This window comes from Lissotriton helveticus, chromosome 8, assembly GCF_964261635.1.
Source record: "Lissotriton helveticus chromosome 8, aLisHel1.1, whole genome shotgun sequence".
NCBI lineage: Eukaryota > Metazoa > Chordata > Amphibia > Caudata > Salamandridae > Lissotriton > Lissotriton helveticus.
The window spans coordinates 40,541,813-40,561,887 of NC_136069.1; the positions used below are offsets into that span (position 1 = coordinate 40,541,813).

Consider the following 20,075-nt stretch of genomic DNA (forward strand, 5'->3'; position numbering starts at 1 on the left):
TTCCGTTGTATGGGGACCGACAAGGGAGTCCAAAAACTCCAGTCATTACCCCAGTCATAGCACAACCCAGACCAGAGCCCCTAATCATAGATGACCAGACAAGTGAGGGCGAGTCTGAGGTCTCGTTAATGGACCATTAGGGACACTGGGAAAGGAAAGCAGAAAAGGCATAATCCTTTCAATACGAGGGAGATTCAAATGGAATCGACTTCGGGTACTAAGAGTGTCACTCTAGTGACTCCTGAAGAAATCGAGAGATGGAGTCGAGAATTAGAAAAACAAACTCCTCAGTCTAAACCTTTAGATCTCTACAAATTGAGAATAGAAATAGAAGAGCTAATGGCAGGAAATGTAGGATTAGACAGATTAAATACCTACTCTGAGGAAGAGCTGTTGTTCATTTGCAAAAGTCTCACCCGAAATGCCCGAGTACTTCATGAAAAATTAGCAGACACTGCAGCTAGCATGGGAATAGATATTTCAAAGTCGAAACCTTTGCAGAAACCCTACAGAGCAGATTTTTCAGACAAAGATTTGGAAAACCTGAATGTGTCAGGAAAGAAGGTACAAGTCAAAGAATTATTGACAGTGTTGCAGAAAAGGGGGGATGTAGAGAAATGGAAAGCCAGATGGGCCAAGAAAAAAGATGAGGCCAGGACTAGGCAGGTATCACCCGAATACGTTCTAAAGGAAGCTGACAAGCCCGAACAGTTATGCCCTATGCGTGAAGTGCCAGGTGGAAAATATGTACATGTCCCGTGGTCCAGACAGGATATTGTGTCTTTTACCAATGATTTCCCGAAATTAAGAGAGAAACCTGTGGATTGGTACCGCCAGGTGTAAAGATTTGTAAAAGTGCAAAAATGTCTATGGAAGGACCTGGATGGGTTCTTTGACATTGTAGTCCCTGTAGATCTATGGACCGAGTGTAAAATAGCCATAGGTTGGCCTAGTGAGGAATACCCGAGGGACTCAAAAACAGGAGAACCCTCTAAAGAAGTGATGAAAAAATATGATCAGGTAATTCAACATTTGAAACTAAAGGTGCCCGCAAAGGAAACTGATTGGACCAAGATCGATAGAACCACGCAGGAAAGGGACGAGACTGTGCATTCCTTTTATGAAAGATTGCTACAGGTGTTCAAAACATACAGTGGTATAGATAACATCGAGTTGAAGGACATGACACATTTTATTTACAGGTTTGTAAATGGTTTAAGACCCGAAATTTGTCAGTGGATTAAAGATAACAAAATTTGTTGGCAGTCCAAAAAGATGGATGAGGTCCTACGGTACGCAAAGTACTGTGAGGACGAAATGGCAGAAAAGAAAAAGGCTTTAAAGGAGAAAGTGATGTGGGCACAAGTAAAGCTCGCAGAACAGCAGGAAAAGCAATTGAATAAGTTGAATAAAGCCACTCAGAACCAAGGCCCTGGGGGTGGGGGTGGAGGAAAGCCCCGAGCGAAAATGAGCATGGAAGAAGCCAAAAAGAAATTTCCCTGCCATCAGTGCGGAGAAATTGGACATTGGCGAGATGAGTGTCCATATTTACAGCATGATAATTCCCAAACGCCTGATTTAACTCCACAGACGCAGAATGAAAAGCCAAGAAAGACCCAGCAGCAGGTAAAGACAATTCAATTGCCCCGAGCGCCAAAGCCAACTATTAAGGGAAAATCACCGCAGGGTGATGACATAGAGATCTGGGGGGGCAATGAGAATAGAAATTCAGCAACTTCGCAGTATTTGTTAAATGACACTTTCTTCTGTGACGACCAGTACTGACGGGGCCTGAGAGGGGAGGACGAGGAGTGTGTACTTGGCGCCTCCTTGCCGGTAGACCAGTCTGGGCCATACATTGAAGGAAAGGTCGATGGAAATGACGTCACCTTTCTATTGGACACTGGTGCTACCCGTTCTACTGTGAGAACAGCGGACGTTCCAAACCTACCCCTCTCGGGAGAAGCAATCCAAGTAGTGGGAGTATCTAATCAATTGATTAGTACCCCCGTTACAGAACCAATGGAGATCTCAATTGGAAACTTTAAAGAAATGCACAGATTTGTCGTCTGTGATACTAGTCCAGTAAATTTACTGGGACGTGATTTGCTGTGCAAAATGAACTGTACCATCTTTTGCACACCAAAAGGCGTCGAAATTCAGACCCCAGATGAAGATGGCATCTATAAATTAATGTTAATCAGACCTGACTCAGAAATTAAATGAATGACTATACAGGACCTACCTGAAGAACTCCAAAAGACAGTGAAACCAGAAGTATAGGATTTTACTGGAAAGGATGTAGGATTAATGGCAAATGTAGACCCCATACAAATAGCAATGAAAGAAAATGCAGTTTACCCCAACACTAAGCCTTACAGAATGAGTGCCGAAGTAAGAGCAGGAGTTGCCATTGAAATACAGAAATTGCTAGAAGCAAACATCATACAAGAATTGATGAGTAGTCCATGTAACTCACCCATAATTGGAATCAAGAAACCTAGTGGCAAGTACAGAGTAGTGCAGGACCTGAGAAAGGTAAACAAGATTGTGGTTCCTTGCTGTCCTATTGTCCCGAACCCCGCAGTGATCATGTATCAGATTACCTGGGACGCTGAGTGGTTCACAGTGATAGACCTATGTCACGCATTCTTTTCAATCCCATTGCATCCAGACAGCAAATTTCTTTTCTCATCTGCTTTCAACAGTCACGTGTATGTTTGGAATCGTGTCCCCCAGGGGTAAACAGAAAGCCCCTCTATCTTTAATCAGATCTTGAAAAAATGCCTTGAAACTTTAGTCTTACCTGGAAAGTCTGTTTTGGTGCAATATATCGACGACCTCTTGGTGGCGTCCAAAAGTCATAGGGACTGTGTAATTGACACCATTGCTTTACTGAACCACCTAGGAGAAAAGGGACATAAAGTGGCCCCTGAAAAATTATAGTTCTGTTCAAAATCAGTGAAATATCTGGGGCACCAGATAGAGAAAGGCGTCAGAAAAGTCACCTCAGAGAGAGTCAGAATAATTCAAAATATGCAGTTACCCCGTACTCAGAAAGAAATCAGAATGTTCCTTGGAGTTGTAGGTTACTGCAGGCAATGGATTGTGGGATTCGCAGTCCTAGCAAAGCCTTTGATAAAAATGACAAAGAAAGGAGCACAGGACCCAGTGGAATGGGATGATGAGAGCTTAACAGCATTCACTCAGTTGCGAGATTGTCTATGTACAGCCCCTGCCTTAGGCATGCCTGATTATTCTAAGGAGTTTGCCCTATTCTGTGACACACGAGACAATTGTGCCTTGTCGGTCCTAACTCAGGAACATGGCTTGACTAGACACCCCGTGGCATATTTTTCTGCCACTTTAGATCCAGTGGCTGCTGGATTACCTGGATGTCTGAAAGCAGTAGCTGCAACTTGCATGAGGTTAGAACAGAGTGAATCCATTGTCATGGGACATCCTGTAACAGTGTATGTTCCACATGCAGTTGTAATTTTACTGACCAGAACTAAGACTCAGTATCTCACCCCTAGTCGGCTGACTAAATACGAGAGGATTCTCGTGGGTGCTGCAAATATAGCCATTCCTCGGTGTAATATCTTGAACCCAGCCACCCTACTCCCTGACTCAATGATTATGGAAGATGGGGGAGAAAACGAGCATGACTGCATTAACCTGACAGAATTCAGTACTAAACCCCACCCAGACATTAAAGAAACGCCATTGCCTGTACATGATGAGGAATGGTTTGTGGATGGATCATGCATGAGACACGAACTTGTAGGCCTAAGTGCTGCCTACGCTGTGGGTGCTTTAGACAAAGTTAAGGAAGCATCCTGTTTATTTGGAATAAAGTCTGCACAAGTAGCCGAATTGATTGCCCTGGTAAGAGCTTGCAAATTGGGAAAAGACAAAAGAATAACAGTGTATACTGACAGCCAGTACTGTTATGGGGTTGTGCATGACTTTGGCCAATTATGGCTACAAAGAGAATTCCTGACTTCATCAGGTACCCCTATTCGAAATGGAAAGGTTATGCAAGACCTTCTAGAGGCAATCCAATTACCAAAAGATTTGGCAGTGGTCAAATGTGTTGCTCATAAAAAGGGCCTTGACCCTGTGTCATTGGGAAATGATTTTGCTGATTGAGTAGCAAAACAATGCGCTATATCGCATGTCAATAAATGTCAGACTGGGAGGGACTGGAAACAGCTGCCAACTTATGGTGTTTGAAGAAGTGCCTACCTGGGATGAAGTGAGAGAGTGGCAGCATGCTGTGCCCTGGGAAGAGAAAGAGAAGTGGAAGGAACTTGGTTGTCGACCAAGACGTGAGGATGGTGTCATTGTGAGCCCAAATGGTATGCCTGTGTTACCTAGACACCTGCTCGCCCCTATGGCCAGATTGATACATGGAGGATCACACACTGGTAGGGATGCCATGGTTCTGGTATTTCAACAGACCTGGTACAACCCGAAGTTCAGGAAGGTAGCAGAATCCCTTTGCCAGAGGTGTCAACAGTTCAACGCTGGCAAGAGAACAGTAGTGGAACTGGGAAAAATTGGGAAATCAGGGGGTCCCTTTGTGAGAATACAAATTGACTTCATCACCATGCCTCGTTGCGAGGGAAAAAGATATGTCCTTGTCATTGTCTGCCTATTTTCAAAATGGGTGGAAGCTTACCCTGCCCCACAGAGTGATGCCTTAACAGTAGCCAAATTGTTATTGCGAGAATTGATACCTAGGTTCGGGGTCCCAGTCACTATTGAATCAGATAGAGGCGGACATTTTCAGAATGAGGTGATGGACCAACTCTGTAAAGCATTTGGAATCACACAAAAGTTGCACTGTGCACATCGTCCAGAGGCTTATGGAGTGGTAGAGCAAATAAATGGCACAATAAAATCGAGATTGGCAAAAATGTGTGACTCAACTGGAATGAATTGGATTACTGCCTTGCCAAGTGCGTTCTATCTCTCGCCAGATTGGGGAAGACGCCGTCGCCAACCCGACAACTCCAGTTCACAAATTGGTTCCTGGTGACTGGGTTAGAATCAAGAAGCACACTCGTTCGAGTTGCCTTGCACCGAGGTGGGGAGAAAAACGCCAAATAATACTAGTGACCACGACAGCGGTGAAGTGTGCAGGCATTCCCAAGTGGATCCATGCCAGCCATACACAAAAGGTAATTCCAGAGGAGCTTGGAGCTGAAGGTTGTCCAGCTGAGGGGTCTACAGACGTTGGTCCTGAGGTAGCTGATGACAGACAGCCGAGCACCAGTCCAGCTGAGGGTCCTGCAGACGTTGGTCCGGAGGTAGCTGATGACAGACAGCCGAGCACCAGTCCAGCTGAGGGTCCTGCAGACGTTGGTCCGGAAGTAGCTGATGACGAACAGCCGAGCACCAGCCCAGATGATTGGATACCTATAATCGATCTCACTGGAGACCCACTCAGAAAAAGAGAGCGAATCAACGAAGACAGAGAGTGGAATAGAGAGGTCGAGATAGGCACAGGCGAAGACCCTCAGATCATTGAGATTCACGTCAAATCTGAGGACGAAGAGGAAGGTCAGATAGGGACAGAACAAGTGATTGACACACCTCCACTAACTCCTGAAATCGAAAAGGGACAGATTAGAACTAGTGTAAAGGTTCGAGCAGAAGAAAATCAAGGGATCGAAGTGCTTGAACAGGAACAGACAGAACTAGAAGAACGTGTTCAGGACGCAGAAACAGAGACATTCGAAAGCCAAAACCAAAATTTACCTGAACCAGGCCAGTTTAGTAACCAGGCAGAAGAAATAGATACAAGACCTGGGACTAGTCAGACAGGAAGGGAAGAGGCAGAAACAGAAGTGCCACAAACAAGTGAAAACAAAAGAGCATTAGAAGAAAGCCAAATCACAGTGCCAGCCAAAAGACTCAAGAAAAAGAAAAATATCGAACCAAGATATATTAAGAGACTAAGACTGAGAATAAAAACAGTAGAAGAGAAACTTGCTGATAGAAGGAAAAGTCTACGAATAGCAGAGCAAGCTGGAGAAAGCTCCAAACGAAGGAGTGATCGAATAAAGAGACTAAACGAAAAATATCAAGATCCTGAGTGGACTTACTTAATTTTGGAAAATTTTGAGGATCTTGATATTACTGACGAAAGCGACGGGGAGCCGATTGCTGATTACTCTGCAGAGGAAGAGGACGAACCGCCGTGAAATTGCTCAGGATAAAGATACCTGTGCAAGGACACAAAGAGGGGTTGAGAACTTCTTCTGAGCCAAAATGTCTGATTCAAACGTGAGTGGTGGACCTAGCCGCAGTTGTTGCAAAACATGCTGCAAAGTATGTATATGTAGTATAGTTATAGTGATATTAGTTTGGATAGGCCTAACAGTTTTCATTCCTTTTATGGTGAGCAAAAATACTAATATTGACCCTACACAAATTGTAACTACTGACACTGAAGAACTGACAACACGAAGTGTAGAAAGACGCGAGAAAGCACTCAGACAAACTAAACGAGACTTAGAAGCATCAGATGAGGAAGGACTGCATTATCACGGAGTAAAGAACAGGACACATTTAAATGTTTTCGCAAATCTTCTAGTACATTATGTAGAAACGATGGAAATAGAGGATTGCTATGTCTGCATGAAGCTACCCACTTCTGTAGCTGAAGGTGTGACTTACCATCACCTGCCCCTGACATATGGAATCTCCTGTAGCATTTTAGCCAGCTTGTTTTATAAAAGAGGACCGTTACAGTACTATTACTCTAATAATGACGTGATCTTTTCTGAACTTCCTATACGTGGGAACCTGAATCCTGTACATACCAAAAGTGACGTTACACGTTATATGGGAGAATGTTTTCTGACTATAGGTAATATAGACTTAGGTGAAGCACACAGAGATAACTTGACCTGTTCATTACATGAACAGGAAAAGACGTTTTTCAACATGGCAGAGAAAAGGAGAGAAAATATTCAAAGAAAAGCAAATGATAAAAAGCAGAAAACCCCCAAATGGGCTGAGAACATGGAAAGCACCTCAAATGGTGGGGCGGGGCCTGCTCTGTTGCTGGATTTCGAAAGGAAGGGAAAGCTATGTCTTCACCGCGAGAAGACTAGTTACTATAATAACATTTTCATTGGTTCCAGTCAATGTGAACATAATTATAAGGTAATTGGAGGTTGGGGTTTCAAAAATGGGTCAGAACCTGTGTTTCCCGGAATTTATTATATATGTGGAGACAAGGCTTATTTCAAATTGCCGGATCACTGGTATGGAAGCTGCTATTTTGGCATCGTCTTCCCGAAAATATACCATGTGAATGGAATTGCTGGAAGCAGTGAAAATACTAATGGCTTAGTGCGTAGCAAAAGAGAAAGCGTAGGCGAAATAATGGGTAGTATTTTTAGTGCACTGATACCTGGAGTGGGAGTGGTTCTGAACACTCATAGAATTTGCAAATTATCCACAATAGTGGATGTGTTGTCTACTGACACAGCTCATGGATTTCTGCTGGTCAATACTGAAATGGTTGCGATCAGATCAATGGTTTTGCAGAACAGACTTGCGCTTGACACCTTATTAGCAAAAGAGGGCGGAGTCTGCCGGATGCTGATGGCGCAACATTGTTGCACTTACATTCCGGACAAAAGTGTGCAGCTCAAAAGATATGTGAAAAACATTACTAATTTGGAAAAGGAACTCAAACCACTCGAGGTTGACAGTGCCTGGAAGAGACTCGTTGATGGTCTCTCCAATATAGGTCATTGGTTTGCTAGCTTAGGTAAAGGCTTATTGTTTAAGGTACTGATGCCAATTGGGATTATAGGTCTTATCCTATTTCTCATTTTCGTCTGTTGCAAATGTCGCAAACACACAAAGAAGTATCAAGTGAATGCGAGAGGAGTGAAACGGAGTGCGGATGAACTTGAATTGGAAGAAATGAATAATCAGATTTATAAAAGGGTGAAAAATTCTCACCCTACCAAAAATGAGAAAGAAAAACTGAATCGTCTGTTGGAAGTGATAGAGTTGTACAAAGTGTGAAAAGTTGGCATCTGGTTCCGTTATTTTGTGATGATAGTAAATATCATCAAAGAGGGGATTGATAGAGCAAGATTTCGCATCGCGACTTGCTCGAGTCATGAACCTCGAATCTATTGTAACCCAGTAATAAAACTTGTTCGTTTTTACTAACTCTATGTATTTTTGAGTGTACGTGTGTATCCTAGTGATGCTTGCCTATGTGTTTATTAATACAAATAACCCTTGTATATTAAAAATGGCCGCTGCTTGAATTTCGCTTCTGCGCATGCGTTAGTCACACTCACGTGACTTTACGTAGATGTAGTTCTGGAGGGAAAAGGTGCGCATGCGTAATAGCCATAAAATGGCCGCTTCTGTAATTAACGTGGTGAAGCTCGTGCAGTTGCTTTTGTGATATTGTCTGTAGCACTTACCCTTAATCGCATAGTATATTTTTTGATGATAAACCTGAAGTACGAAATCATGATATGTAATACATTCATTTATTTCTATGTTTTAATTTGTTTTCGCTTACTTTTCATGTATCCTCGGCACGGAGGGGTGATGGGGGTTTGTGAGTCCATCTTGGAGTGCAGTACTGCGCAGGACCAGAAGTGGCGAGGTGGCATTGAAACCGAGCCAAGAGAAGGTTGCTGCCAAGACGTGCCTGGGAAGATGCACCTTCACCCAGCCAGAGAAATCAAATTGTGTTACATTATTAACAATGTATTCTTCTCCATTGTATTCCGTGCGACTTCTCATGGGAACCCCAATCTTGCTAGGCGGTACCCAAAAATGTAGATTAGGCCTTAGAAAAGTCTGTTCTGATTGGTGTGTTAACCCATCCTACCTTAGGACCAATCGAAATTGGGGATTCTGACACTTTGCAACATTGGGGAGTGGTACACTGACCCGAAAACAGTATACCTAGCCTAGGTTCACCTAGGGAATTTGTCCGACTTGTCTGAATTAGCTGACCTGTCACTGACCCAACACACTCAATAGGTGACTGAATTTACAGAGCGCTGCGGAGCACTCTGTCCGAATTTTGACCATAGACTAAGGTTTTACTAAACCTTAAGTGCTGGCGGAGCACTTTGCTGGGGAGTTCGCTAACCCAATCGGGGTTCTGATCGATAGCTGCAGAGAGGGTGGAGCGCAGGCGTTGCTTCCGAACTGCGGGTGCTGGTCGTGTCCTGGTGGTCCTGTCCTGATCCTTATCTGGTTTTCCTGTCCTGTCCTGGGGTGTCCATTCTGCTCCTGCTGTCCCGTTGATGACTGTCCTTCCATGGGGTATTTCCTGTCCTTAACTGACCCGTGGCCAGGGTTGGTTTTCACACCAGTCTAGGTAAATATACTGCTGCGAAACGCTATACTGCGCCTTTCTATTTTTCTGTCTTTGCTTCAATGAAGACATACCTTTGCATACGTTAATTTTCCATGCTTTTCGCAACCATTGCATATCATAAAAGTCATTTGCATTTTGATTTTATAGCGTGTTCCTATGTTACCCTACCTTTTAGAAATTATTTTCTCCATTGCAGTTTGCAATTTGCTGATGTGGTCTATAATTTTCTCATATAAAACTGACTAAAGTAATTCCCTAGATGCATAGCGTGTTTCCCCTTATTGCCCTTCCTATAGATATATATGATCCCTGAATTCACCCATAGTATAAGCATTTTTCAATAGTGTAACCCTAGTATGTGCATAAGTTTGCTCATTAATGAACGTCCATTCTTAAATTCTCACCTCTGAATCCACATAGTATATCCTTTGTTTTCCACTTCCCACATTTGCATTTATAAATGGTTGCCTTAGCATTTTTCCTATATGGATATGTTATTTTTGTCATCTTAGTTATTGATTGTCTGCTCGCAATAAATTGTCTGCTCACTGAACTTGAACTTTAGATAAAACTCTTAAAACTTCTCAGTTGTCCGTGGTCATTTCAGAGATATTTAAAGTATACATGAAGTGGGTTTGTATTATTCTCTGCCTTTCCTTTTACAGCTAGCTCCCTGACCCATCGTGGTCCTAGGTACCTGTAACGGTGGATGGTAAGTCGGGTACACTAGAAACAATCGAAAGGGACTCATGGTTATTGGTAGTAGATTGTAAGGTCATCTGATCAATATATAAGGTGAATTGGAGTATATGGGCCCGAAGCCAGAGTGGCGAAATTATTGGTCGGATGACCTGCGATCTCTATCAACCCGACCAACCAATTTTACCATATACGTATCGGGCCCATGTATTTCAAACTACAACATGTTTATTGATCAGGCGACCATACACTCTACTACCAGTATCCCTCATACCTTCCTATATTCCTACTTGTACTCAACTTACCAATCCACTGTTACGGGTACATATGACCACAACGGATCAGGGAGCTAGCTGTAAAAGGAAGGTAGACAACCAAATACCACTTTATATTCTTCTGTATTTCATAAAGACCACAGACTCCGGGGGAAGTTTTAAAGATTTTATCTAGATTTCAGATTCGGAAAGCATGAGATTTATAACAAGTAAACAATCAATAACCAAAATAATAAAGAGCACATATCCATAAAGGAAGTAGATCAAGCTAACCATTTATGAGTCTAAGAAAATTAAGAACAGGGAAAATGCTAATCAAAATTTTTAGTAATTGAATTTTCGGAATGAATAACTATAGACGGGAACAATTATGGAACACGTTAGAAGGTAACTACTGGATATACTTCGGGAAGATAGGTATTTTGAAAAGGACTTGGTTTCGATTGTAAGAAATTTTGGAATGCTATACCACTATAGGGAGGGTAAAAATAGGGACATGCTATAATTCTAGAAACATTATTTCAGTCAGCTAAATAGGAGAAAATATAAACACATCTATATTTCATAAACAGTATCAAGAATTGTGCTTAAAGGAAGGGAAACATAGGAACATGCTAAGGAAATAATCAATAATGTATGAGCCTTTTCGTTCAGTAATTTGCGAAAAGCATGGAAAATCAATATATGCAAAGGTATGTCTTTATTTAAGCAAAAGACAGAAAAATAGAAGGTGCAGAATAGAGTTTCAGCACTATATTTACCTAGTATGGTGTGAAGACCAACCCTGGCCACGGGTCAGTTAAGGACAGGAAAAACCCCAAGGAAGGACAGTCATCAGCAGGACAGCAGGTGCAGAATGGATACCCCAGGACAGGACAGGAAACCCAGATTAGGATCAGGACAGGACCACCAAGGTAAGACCAGCACCCGCAGTTCGGAAGAAACGCCTGCACTCCACCCTCTCTGCAGCTATCAGTCAGAACCCCGATTGGGTTTTCGAATTCCCCAGCAAAGTGCTCCGCCAGCACTTAAGGTTTAAAACCTCTAGAGTCTAGTGAAAGTTCGGACAGAGTGCTCCGCAGCCCTCTGTATCAATCACCTATTGAGTGCGTTGGGTCAGTGACAGGTCAGCTATTCGGACAAGTCGGACAATTTCTCTAGCTAAACCTAGGCTAGTTATACTGTTTTCGGGTCAGTGTACCACACCCCAAATGTTGCAAGTGTCAGAATCCCCAATTTCGATTGGTCCCCAAGTAGGATAGGTCAACACAGCAATCACATTTCAATTCTACAAGCCTATATTAACATACTCTGGGACTGCCTATTGATTTTGGGGTTCCCATGACATACTTCACGGAATACAATGAATAAAATATAATTGTTGCATTTTGCAGGACAGTTCAGCTTCTTCTGCTATGCGAAGGTGCATCTTCCCAGGCACATCTTGGCTGGGACCTCTGGTTGGCAGGGATTCAATGCCACCGGGAGAAGACTGTCATGCGCAGAAAGGCTGTTCAATATGGAATCACGAGTGTCTCTCAGACCCTCAAGAACGCGGTACATGAAAGTAAGCGAAAACAAATTAAAACACAGAAATAAATGAATACACTGTATACCATGAATAGCTACTCTATACCCCTTACTTTATATAAACTATGGCATTAGGTTTTAGTGCAAATAAACGATAACACGAAACATCAGCGCAAGCTTCACCATGTGAGGACACAAAGCGGCCATCTTAATGCAAGTGCGCAAGCGCAAAGATTCCCACCAGAACTGCAAGTCCGTCACGTGAGTGTGACTAACGCATGCGCAGAAAGAAACGCCGCTAAGCAGCGGCCATTTTAATGAAAAGCGTTATTAAGTTTTATTAAACACATAGGCAAGCATCTCTAGGACACACCAGAAGCGTGGCTCAGTGGTTAGAGGCGGCAGACCCGGAAGCTGAGATCGGCCGTGGACCAGGGTTCGATTCCCCACCTCGGCGGGTCTCGGGCTCAAAAATTCCACGGACTCGACAATTCTCGCTCCGGTGCCTACTCGACTCACGGGGTCACACTCTGCGACTCTGGGCAATAGCTTGCTTAATCTCCACTACGGCCCCTCGCGGCGGGATGCCTGGCTTTCACCTTGTGGATACCCTGCCGGGGTATCTCACAGGGGAATACCAGGACGGGTTCCCTAAGCAAGCGCCTTGATACCTTCGGGTGATACGTGCGCTATATAAGTCGCAATACATTTTTACACACCAAATATCAAAATAAAGGGAAGTTAGTAAGACAAAACATGTTGGGTTACTTTGTTACATGTTATTCGAGGTTCATGAATTCAAGCAAGTCACGTAACGTGAGAATCCTTGCTCCATCACATATATATAGCTAATTAAAACGCTACACTGGCGACGAGGGAGTGTTTATGAACTCACCAGGGCTGAAACTGCCCACTGCTGTGCAGAGTGTTCTGCTGCCAGATGGTGTGCTCCAGGTGCACATAGACTCTCAGGAAAGCCCTAAGGTGATCGCTGCTGCTGTGCTGCTGTGCCTGAGGACAGAGGTATGATCCCTCACATCAGGGCCCCTGAGACTTCACCCCCACACCGGCCGGAGGGCGAGACAAGGCGCGTCACGGCGCCCCCTTTGACTTCCTGGGCCACGGGGGGGCCCCATGCCTGATTGCAGCACCGAAGCCCATCTAACTGGGCTGGGATACTCTGGCTGAACACCCTCGGCGAGGGAAGTAAAGTGCCCGAGGGAGAAGACACAGGGCGTCGTTTTGAGACACGACCGCCAAGGAGGAAAGGGTAGAATGAGGCCTACGCAGCACGGAGCACGTGCCAAAATGGCGTCGATCCCCGCCCTTGAGCCGTTCATCGTTGATGGTGCCCCGTCATCCCTTGCCCCGTCCTGGAGAGATTGGACCGACCGCCTTCAAATATATTTCGAAGGGGCGGGCATATCCAGAGAAAGGCACAGAGCACTACTACTACACCTGGGAGGAAAAGATATCCACCGCATATATAAAACCCTCACGGAAGCAACGCCCAAAACATACTTCACGCTACTGACCGCTCTAAATGCCCACTTCGAACCTATGGCAAACAAAGACTACGAAAGATGTATCTTTCGCCAAGCCAAGCAGAGGCCGAAGAGTCTCTAGATGCATTCCATGGAGCTAGCTAGCACATGTGGGTTCCGTGACAAACAGAAGGAGATCCAAGGACAGATCATCCAAGGCTGCTACTCATCCAAACTCCGATCACTATCCTCCAAGAAGATGGCAAGCCCCTGGCGGACATCCTCACATTGGGCCATTTGAAGGAGCTATCGCAGGCGAGGGCCTCACATATGGAAGCAGCCCTACACCGCCCCATCAAGACTGAGCAAGCCCACGTGGCAGAGAAGGTGGGCGTGGTGAGGCCCAAAGGGCGACAAACCGGAGGAAAGAGACAACCAGACACCCAGAAGAAGGAATGCGGGTATTGCGGAGCCCAACCCCACCACATGCAGGATTGCCCAGCAAAAGGGAAGAAATGTAGCGCATGCGGGTGGATGAACCACTTCGCGGCGGTATGCAGATCCACCAGGGTCAAGAAAGAAGCCGCACATGCGGTGCGAGAAGAGCCGGATAGGGAAGACATGGATGATGATACAGGAGAGTACGCAATCCACTATGTGTTCGCAATTAACCAGCCACAAAGACAGAAGCGCCGTCTCCCGAAATGTCGCATCAAGATCCACCAACAGGAGGTAAAAGCGACCATCGATACGGGGGCATCAATTGAGCTAATGGCCGCCAATGTATACCACCAACTACGCACCAAACCTCCACTACGGGAGGCGAAGATCTGAGTATTTGCGTACGGACAAAAGACGCCCATCCCACTGATTGGGTGTTTCAAGACAGAAATACAGCACGGAGAAACGAAGATAGGCACCACCATCTACGTCACAGAAGAAGGTAGCGGCATGCTGTTGAGCGGACAATCAGCCGAAGCACTGAAGCTGATATCGTTTGCTATGGCAGTAATGGAGGAGGAGTTAGACACCATAATGGATGAGTTTGGTGAGGTGTTCAAAGGAATCGGGTGTCTAAAAGGGAAAGAGGTGTCCTTACACATCGATACATCTGTCCAACCTGTGGCACTGAGGCACAGGCGAATCGCATTCCACCTGAGGCGGAAGGTCGAAGAGGAACTGGAGGCTCTAGAAAAACAAGGCATCATAGAACGAGTCAGCGGTCCAACCCCATGGGTATCCCCAATCGTCGTTGCCAGGAAGCCAAAACAGCCAGGGTAGGTCCGCATATGTGTGGACATGCACCTCCCCAACGCCGCCGTGAAAAGAGAACGACACCTGACGCCCACCATCGATGATATCTTGGGGGAGTTGAATGGAGCAAAGTGGTTCTCCAAGATGGACTTACGATCAGGCTATCACCAGCTGCCACTCCATCCAGACTCGAGGTACATAACCACCTTCTCTACCCATGTAGGCCTCAGACGGTATCGGCGCCTGAATTTCGTCATCTCAAGTGCAGCAGAGGTATTCCAAAATACCATTAGAGAAGTCCTCAGTGGCCTCCCCGGAGTACTAAATGTGAGCGATGACCTGCTGATCTACGCGTCAACGGTGGAAGAGCACCACCAGAGACTGAGAGGAGTCCTCAAGAGAATCCAAGAGTCAGGCCTTACTCTACACCGCGAAAAATGTCAGTTCCTGCAGAACAAAATTAGTTTCTTTGGATACACATTCTCTGATCAGGGAGTGGCCCGGATCCGGACAAAGTAAAAGACGTCCAGGAAGCTCCCGCAATGACAAACATCTCAGAGGCGAGAAGTTTTCTGGGCGTGGTAAATTTCTGTGGGCGCTTCATCCCTGACCTCTCCAACCTCACCAAGCCTCTCAGGGAACTGACAAAGTCCACGACCACATGGCAATGGGGCCCTGAACAAGAGCAAGCCATCCAGGCGACAAAAGCAGCCCTGTCGGTGGACACTACCTTGTCATACTTCGATCCTGCGAAGCCCACCAACGTGGCTGTGGATGCTAGCCCCTATGGTCTGGGAGCGGTGTTGGCTCAACTTCAGGACAATGGAGAGTGGGCACCCATCGCCTACGCCAGTCGATCCCTGACCGAAACGGAGCAAAGATACTCACAGATTGAGCGAGAAGCCATCGCCATTCATTGGGCCTGCAGACATTTCCATGTATATGTGTATGGCCACCATTTCACGGTGGCAACTGACCACAAGTCACTCATACCCCTCTTCCAAGGGTTCGGCATCAAAACCACCACCCAGAATCGAGAAATGGATACTCCAGCTGCAAGGATACGATTACCGCGTAGAAAACAAACCGGGATCCACAAATCCGGCAGACTGTCTGTCCAGGCACCCGCGAAAAGCCACCCAGGAGGAAAGTGAAGAGGCGGAGGACACAGAAGAATACGTCCGCTTAGTGACCGAAAGATCCCGACCTCTTCCCATGAACCTAGCCGCCATCATTGAAACCTCAAAAGGACACGTATGCATTCAGGTAGCTGCGGATGCAGTCAAGTCAGGAGATTGGAAGACTATCCAAGAGTCCCTGAGCAGGAAGACGCCCCAAGCCAGAATGACACTGGAAGCCATCCTGAGGGTCAAAGGAGAACTGTCCGTCGACAGCCAAGGATGTCTTTTACGAGGCCCCAGATTAGTGATGCCGACCAGCCTCACCCAGCAGGCAGTAGACCTAGTGCACCGAGGACACCAGGGCATGGTGAAAACCAAAAGCAGACTGAGAGCCAAGGTCTGGTTCCCCGGCATGGATACCATGGTTGAGCAAATGGTGAGGACCTGCAACTGGTGCCAAGCGGCGGGGCAGGCGGATCGCCCCCACCCAGTGGCGACGGAAGAAAATCCACAGAGACCGTGGGAGTGCGTGAGTGCGGACTTTGGGCACCTCCCAGATGGACGTTATGCCTTAGTCATCATCGATGATTTTACCAAGTACCCGAAAGTGGAAATAGTGGGAAGCCAGACAGCCACTGAAGTGATCGCAAGTTTGAGAAAGCCACCCACGGCATATTTGAAGTGGTCAAAACGGACAATGGACCCCTTCCAGGGGCAAGAGTTTGCTGAATATCTAAAAGGGTGGGGAATTCTTCATCGCAAGATCACCCCACGCTGGCCCCAAGCCAATGGGGAAGTGGAAAGGTTCATGCGCACACTCGATAAGACAGTACGCATTGCCTTGGCGGATGGGTCTCCCCTGGAGAGAGCAATTTACAGTTTCTTAAGAGAGTATAGGATGACCTCTCACATCACCACGGAGGCAGCTCCAGGAATGGCAACCATGGGCCGAGCAGTGAGCGACACGCTCCCACACCACCCAACCTGGATCCCGGCACAGTACAGCGAGGAAAAGACCTTAGCCAACAGGACTCGCTCAAATGATCAAGCCAGCAGGCGGAGAGGAGCCAAAGAGTCGAACATCCAGTTGCAAGACCAAGTGTATGTCAAGGATCGATATCCAGGAAGCAAGTTCAGGCTTCCGTTCGAACACAGACCATGGACTGTCACCCGCCAGACCGGCACGATGGTGACCGCCCAGAGAGGAGCTGAAACTGTCACCAGAGACATATCATTCTTCAAGAGAGCATGTCCCGGGGCACCTCCATGCCCTGGACCTGAACCGGAAGGACTGCACGTGAAGACCAGGAAGCAGACCAGTGCCTTGGAGAACGAGGAAGATCTGATGGACCGCAACACCCAGTCCCTGCCTGCCACTCCCAGGGGAGACCTGCCCAACTCTCCATCATTCAGGGGGGAGTACAACACTCCCGAGCGCAGGTCCCCGGAGGTGGCCCTATCCAGAGGTGGACAGTCCAGATATGGCCTGCGAAGGGACCCTGCACCATCTTCTCAGCTGGCCGACTATCTGGTGTAACCATCAAGGACTGAGGCTGGCAGACTGGTAACAGATCCATCGTTTGATTGTCTACTATGCTTTGATAAGTTTTGTTATTTCATAAAGGTTGGAAGGAATGTAGTGTTCCGACGCGCGAGGTGGCATTCCAGCCTACCTACGCTGTCGTGAACGGCGAGCGTTGACGCGTGACGTCAGACACTCGCGTAGATAAATAAAAGGGCATGGCCTCGGCGCGGCAGTTGGAGCCGCGTGTTCAACCATATTGCCGGCTCCTGTGTTTATTAGCGCGAGCGCGCTATGTCCATATATATAGCTAATTAAAACACTACAATTACTACATGTAATGTGGAATGTTCCAATTAACGCCATCGTTTATTCTGAAACCATGAATGAGTCAAGGATTGCTGTGATGCCTTTTTGAGAAACAACACTTAGTGAAAATGAATCTAAGCTTTGTACGGATTACTCTTCTGCACACTCCCCGTCACTCCACACTATCGATCTCTTCCTGCCTATCATTCGGTTTATGACAGGTGTTTATTACCACTGCGGTCCTGTGTTTGGTACAGGTACAGGTGTGTTCCTTTTCATGATGTGTCTGCTAGCATTGACTGCTGTTCTGCTGCTCCTGAATGGGCATTCTGTCCCTGAAAGAACCGTTCCACAACCTGTGGTTCAACAAATGACTTTTGTCAACATCTGGGCTGTATCAGTGGCATGCGCAGTGTATGAAGGAAAAGATGCGCTCCGTAATTCTCCTTTCTTCCCCCATTCTGTGATTGGATACATCCCCTCGCGTAGAGCAATGTGTGCCTGAGAGTCCTACTGTGAGGGAGCATGTATCTCTAATTTAAATATTAAATAAAGAATTAAAAGAAGTATGGATTTTTCAGACTCCCTCCTAGGATCATTCCCCTCTAAAATCAAATCATACGTAACAACAGGTATATATGCTGTTTATAATGAATAGAATAATTATTCACAAAGAGAAGCTGCTGAAAGAATCAAACAGATAAAGAAAATATGTAACCACATTTCCCAAAGAGTGTAATAGTTAAATACCATCATGTCATCAGCATTACATTTCATTAAAAAAAACGTAGGCCTTTTATAACTTGGCCAGGCTCACTTAAGAACCATAAAACAATGACATTGGGCTTCCCAAACTTTTCAATCTGGTTTTGTGCCCTGGCAGCTTCTACATTTTTTGTCCTACATTTCAATGTTTACACAGAAGTAACTGGCTGAGCAGGAATCCTCCTACACTTTGTTAAGCATTCATCACATGGAGAGAACCCTGTTTTCTGTTAGTGGAAATGCACCTGATACAGGGCTGATACTTGGCGTCATTTTCCTTCAAATAACACTTTCACTTTCCTGACGGCCAAAAGTATAAATCACAATAAAACAACTATTTTCTCATTTCTTTTCCATTTTTTCCCAAGCCGCATCATTTTTTCAAATCAACATATCAATCCTGGTCTCCGTAATTATAAAAATGCATCTCTTCCTATTTGATGTACATTATGAAAATATGTTATTTATATGACTGCTTGAAAGAAAGTATTTGTGCAATGGTTAATGCATCAAATTTTGCTGTTTTCTATATATATTCATTGCTGTTGATTTTTTTGTTTGTTGTTTATTTTAGATGTGAAGTTTTATATTGCCTAATAAGCCAAGCAATGTTCTCAGAACCAGGAGCATAAGTGTGGGTGTCTTTTAGCCACATAATGAAACTGGAGGTGAAAGGCTGTTTCAAATCACCGACGATTTAAATATTAATCCTAACCTCTTATCAGGATAGGTTCAAGGGCAGCAAACAGTGGGATTGTGTGAAGCAAGTGCCAGGGGATGAAGCTTTGTGTACGGTATGAGTTTGGTTGTGTAAGTGTTTGTTGGTCGGTTTTACAGACCTGGCTTCAGATAACTTGCAGTGGTTAACACTTTTATGTCTCTGACTTAGGTGACATGACTTCTTGGAATGTTTCATTCTTACAAGAGCTATGGAATATGTTTTTTTTTTATCCTTTCCTTTCCTCTGTCCAGTTTTATATTTGTATTGAATTTTTATTATTTGATTGCCAAAGCTTTTAATATCTTTCAAACTTATACATCTAAAAAAATAATGATTCAGAAACTTTGTTTACAAATCTCTGTTACATATATAAGGCATTGTCATGCCGCATTGACCAATAATGTAACATGATTTGCAGACATTGCACCGCAAGGCTAACACCGACCCCCTCTGAACGCAGTGTTTATCCTGCAGCGATTGCAGTATTTGTACCGCATTTCCCACCTCCAGCTGCAGCGCTGTTTAACCTGTTGCCTGCTTATGAGGAACCGGCGTGGTGCTGCTGTGCTCGTGACAGAACCACGTCGTCATGAGTCACGGGCGGCGTGTGCTCATGACGGCGTGGTTCCGTCATGCGGCTGCCGCTCCGCCCACGCAGCATTAATTCCCCGCCAGTGCGGGCTAATTAATGAACGGGCGGGGCCATGACGGAACCAGGCGTCATGAGTCACGCCGCGTGGTTCTGTCACGAGCACAGCAGCGCAGCGCTCACCCCCTAGCCCCCTGTGCAGCGGCGAAATTTGCACTGCGGCGAAGGGGTTAAAGTGCCGCAGTGCTCGTGACAAAGTGTCCATCGGCCTTAAAAGCACCACACCTAGGGCCCGATTCACAGAATGAACTTAAGACTCAATCCTAAACTTACTACTATTTTGGTATTCTCAGAATGCACTTACTACTTTTGGCATTCACAGAATGAACTTTCTACTTTTGGTATTCACAGAAGTTAGGATTTT

At 45.5% G+C, this 20,075-nt stretch overlaps 1 pseudogene across 1 annotated transcript in view; it reads left to right on the forward strand.

Moving 5' to 3' along the window:
- Positions 1–20,075, forward strand: part of LOC144772306 (alanine--tRNA ligase, mitochondrial-like) — a 444,475-nt pseudogene that overhangs the window by 160,380 nt on the left and 264,020 nt on the right. The gene's annotated exons all lie outside the window — the stretch shown is intronic.